This window comes from Plodia interpunctella, unplaced genomic scaffold (assembly GCF_027563975.2).
Source record: "Plodia interpunctella isolate USDA-ARS_2022_Savannah unplaced genomic scaffold, ilPloInte3.2 Pint_32, whole genome shotgun sequence".
Taxonomy (NCBI): Eukaryota; Metazoa; Arthropoda; class Insecta; order Lepidoptera; family Pyralidae; genus Plodia; species Plodia interpunctella.
In genome coordinates, this window is record NW_026525652.1 from 1 (window position 1) to 5,000 (window position 5,000).

General features: G+C 42.8%; 1 non-coding gene across 1 annotated transcript in view; it reads left to right on the plus strand.

Annotated features, from left to right (window-relative positions):
• Nucleotides 1-3,271: 3,271 nt before the first annotated feature.
• The window catches only part of LOC128682710 (small subunit ribosomal RNA), a 1,908-nt gene continuing 179 nt past the window's right edge, over nt 3,272-5,000 (plus strand). The window contains exon 1 of the ribosomal RNA XR_008406178.1: nt 3,272-5,000. This exon is cut by the window's right edge and continues 179 nt beyond it. This is a non-coding gene — a ribosomal RNA (small subunit ribosomal RNA).

Genomic DNA, 5,000 nt, shown 5'->3' on the forward strand with positions numbered 1-5,000 from the left:
CTCAGCGAGGACAGAAACCTCGCGTAGAGCAAAAGGGCAAAAGCTGGCTTGATCCAGATGTTCAGTACGCATAGGGACTGCGAAAGCACGGCCTATCGATCCTTTAGTATAAAGAGTTTTTAGCAAGAGGTGCCAGAAAAGTTACCACAGGGATAACTGGCTTGTGGCAGCCAAGCGTTCATAGCGACGTTGCTTTTTGATCCTTCGATGTCGGCTCTTCCTATCATTGCGAAGCAAAATTCGCCAAGCGTTGGATTGTTCACCCATCAAAAGGGAACGTGAGCTGGGTTTAGACCGTCGTGAGACAGGTTAGTTTTACCCTACTGATGGCTTGTCGTTGCGATAGTAATACTGCTCAGTACGAGAGGAACCGCAGTTTCGGACATTTGGTTCATGCACTCGGCCGAGCGGCCGGTGGTGCGAAGCTACCATCCGCGGGATTATGCCTGAACGCCTCTAAGGCCGAAGCCAGCCTAGCCGAATCCGGCAAGGATATGCTCACTGTGGAGCCCCGAGAGTCGGGAGGCTCTAAACAATGTGACTTTACTAGTCGCGCTTCACTTCGTGAGGTGCGACGTCGAAGCCCATTTGGATCGCGGAGATCGGTGCATACGGTTTAACACGTGCGCCACGGCTCCGAAGGTCCGAATCTACCTCAGTTCGATGTCGGGGCTCGGAATAGTCTGTAGACGACTTCCGTTCCTGGCGGGGTGTTGTGCTCGGTAGAGCAGCGTCGTGCTGCGATCTGTTGAGACTCAGCCCTACGCCAGGTGATTCGTCCGAGGACGATGACAACCCAGTATTATATAATTATATATATTATATTTTTCTTTCATTTTGATACACGAACAGCCGCCGCCAACAAGTCTGTCTGTCTCAATTGGATAACGATAAACGCCGAGCGCATGCGCCGACGGTGTCGTACACACCACAACATAGATACACGAACAACCTCTCGCGAACCTCGATTGTGTTCGACGAACAACAACACTAAAATGCACGAAGAGCCGGATATGATATACTGTTTTATATTTATATTAATAGTAATAATATAAACCTAACCTTTTTTAATATTAATATATTTTTTTAATATTAATTATTTCGTACTTATTAACTCATATTGAAAATGTGTGGTGTGATTATAGAAACGCGGGATTTGGTTTTATTATCCATATATTTTTTAATCATCAACATATATACCTTTATGGTTTAAAAAATTGTACTGACACTGTCAGATATACATGTCATGAAGGAGAATCTGAATTTTTTTTTTTTTTTTTTGTTACATTATATATTATTGTTACAAATTAGTTAAACAATCTTTGGAATAGGATCTTTTGATGTTGTTTCACAGAAACACTCGGTTTTGTTCCAATAAATCCTAGACAGAGGAGATTATAATTATATATTTCAAAAAATCACACGTCGTCACAACTTTTGGAGGGAAAATTGCGTCGTCTTTCAAAATGGTGTATTACATATTATATACAAACAAACAATGTATTGTCAAGTATTATTATTAGTAGTAAAACCACACGCGTTTGAGTAAGTATGTGTTATATTAATTAATTAATTAATTAATTAATTAATTAATTAATTAATTAATTAATTAATTAATTAATTAATTAATTAATTAATTAATTAATTAATTAATATATTTATATTTATTTATATTTATATCAGAAAAAATAAACCTAACCTAACTAACAGTTTTCTTTTTTGAATATGAATATTTTTTTTAATATTAATTATTTCGTACTTTTTAACTCATATTGAAAAGTGATTATAGAACAGTTTTCTTTTTAATATTAATAATTATTTTTTAATATATATTAAATTATAATATATTATTATTGATATAAATATTAATTTTATAATATTAAATTATTAATATTAATATCAATATTAATATTAATATTAAATATTAATATTAATATTAATATTAATATTAAATATAAATATAAAAATATTAAAAGTACTATAATATTAATATTAATATTAATATTAATATTAATATTAATATTAATATTAATATTAATATTAATCAACACTAACACTGACGCGTCACACACAAGGATATCCCTGAACAGTTTGCTATCTATACGTGCACCGCAGTGGACGGTTGAGAGTGCAGACGCGACAGTGCGTCGGCGCGCTCGACTCGTCTCGCTGACGGAGGCGCGATGTGCGCGCGCGCTTGCGCGCTTTTGAAAACCCCGAGTCTTAGTGTGCAGATGCGCGCCGGCGCTCTGTGTCCGTCGTCTCTGCGCACAATTTATAAGATTCGGGGAGAGCGCTTGAGCGCGCGCGCGCGCTCTCGTTTCTGATAACGATACCAACTCTCCTTTTACATACAAAATCATCCAATAGGTGACGTGCTCTGTGATGTTGCGTGCTTGTTAATTTGTTTCTATATTATAACTTTTATATATTTATATACACATACGGCGGCGGTGTTGTGTGTGGTGTGTTGTATATTTTTTTACGATACGCTGCAATGTGTGTTGTTGTTGTGTGTGTTGTGTATGTTGTAATATTAGAGACAGACTGACAAACGAAACAAACTCTTGCTGGGTTTAGTGTTTAAAAAAGTGTACGTCGTTTGTTGTGTATGTGTTTTATGTTTAATGGAGAGTTTGTCGTTTTCGCCCTCACTGTCGACCGACGGACACACGGTGTGCGTTTTTTGATACCAATGCTCATCCGTCCGACTAGGTCGATCAAGGTGACGTGTCCCACAGGCCTCACGGTAGTTATTGCCGTGCGGGTAGTGCGCGTCGCCGACCACCCAACAAAAATTACCGGGTTAAAGAGAAACGTCTCCTCCGCTGTTAGCCACACTGCCACCGGCGGCGGGGCGTTCTCTCTTCGCCCACACAACACACCACTATAATATAAAATAATCGTATACCGAGGACCCTTCGTTCGTACGACTTGTGTTTCTGGCCCCACCGACACCGGGTGTTCTGACGTGAATGCGTACGCTTTCACTATATGTGAAAAACGTAACGATGTTTACAAAGCGTCGCGTCTATTAGCGAACTTTCGGTTGAGGTCTCTCTCGACCCGTGTTTATAAAATAAACACAAAAACTCCACAGTGCTCTCTCGCTTCGCTCTCTTTCCCTATAACGGAGGAGAATGAGTAGAGTAGGAAGATGGCACGCGCCGCTCTCGTCCGGTCTTCGGACGAGACGCGGCGTTTCACTGTGTCGTGTTCACACACAACACACACGCTGACTAGAGAGCGCGCTCGCGCGCTTTTTGTTAGCTCCCTGGTTGATCCTGCCAGTAGTTATATGCTTGTCTCAAAGATTAAGCCATGCATGTCTCAGTGCAAGCCGTATTAAGGCGATACCGCGAATGGCTCAATATATCAGTTTTGGTTCCTTAGATCTTACTCAGTTACTTGGATAACTGTGGTAATTCTAGAGCTAATACATGCAATCAGAACTCTGACCAGTGATGGGATGAGTGCTTTTATTAGATCAAAACCAATCGACGGTGGGTGCGGACTCGCGCTCGAAGTCGTTAATTTTGATGAATCTGGATAACTTTTGCCGATCGCATGGTCCAGTACCGGCGACGCATCTTTCAAATGTCTGCCTTATCAACTTTCGATGGTAGTTTCTGCGACTACCATGGTTGTCACGGGTAACGGGGAATCAGGGTTCGATTCCGGAGAGGGAGCCTGAGAAACGGCTACCACATCCAAGGAAGGCAGCAGGCGCGCAAATTACCCACTCCCGGCACGGGGAGGTAGTGACGAAAAATAACGATACGGGACTCTTACGAGGCCTCGTAATCGGAATGAGTACACTTTAAATATTTTAACGAGGAACAATTGGAGGGCAAGTCTGGTGCCAGCAGCCGCGGTAATTCCAGCTCCAATAGCGTATACTAAAATTGTTGCGGTTAAAAAGCTCGTAGTTGCATTTGTGCGCCGCGCTGTCGGTGCACCGCATCCGCGGTGATACTGACACGTTTGCGGAGCATATCGTCGGTGAATCGGTGGTAAAACACCGGTTCAATATCAAAATCCTATCGCGATGCTCTTCAGTGAGTGTCGAGGTGGGCCGACAATTTTACTTTGAACAAATTAGAGTGCTCAAAGCGGGCTCAAAATGCTGCTTGAATATTTCGTGCATGGAATAATAGAATATGATCTCGGTTCTATTTTGTTGGTTTTCAGAACTCCGAGGTAATGATTAATAGGGATAACTGGGGGCATTCGTATTGCGACGTTAGAGGTGAAATTCTTGGATCGTCGCAAGACGAACATCAGCGAAAGCATTTGCCAAAGGTGTTTTCATCAATCAAGAACGAAAGTTAGAGGTTCGAAGGCGATTAGATACCGCCCTAGTTCTAACCGTAAATATGTCATCTAGCGATCCGCCGACGTTACTACAATGGCTCGGCGGGCAGCTTCCGGGAAACCAAAGATTTTGGACTCCGGGGGGAGTATGGTTGCAAAGCTGAAACTTAAAGGAATTGACGGAAGGGCACCACCAGGAGTGGAGCCTGCGGCTTAATTTGACTCAACACGGGAAATCTCACCAGGCCCGGACACCGGAAGGATTGACAGATTAACAGCTCTTTCTTGATTCGGTGGGTGGTGGTGCATGGCCGTTCTTAGTTGGTGGAGCGATTTGTCTGGTTAATTCCGGTAACGAACGAGACTCTAGCCTGCTAAATAGGCGTCGCCATTTAGGTGTGCGCGGCTTCGGTCGCGCAACTCACTGGCGGCGTATTAAAATTCTTCTTAGAGGGACCGGCGGCTTCGAGCCGCACGAGATTGAGCAATAACAGGTCTGTGATGCCCTTAGATGTCCTGGGCCGCACGCGCGCTACACTGAAGGAATCAGCATGTTCTCCCTGGCCTAGAGGCCCGGGCAACCCGTTGAAACTCCTTCGTGCTGGGGATTGGGGTTTGCAATTATCCCCCATAAACGAGGAATTCCTAGTAAGCGCGAGTCATAAGCTCGCGTTGATTACGTCCCT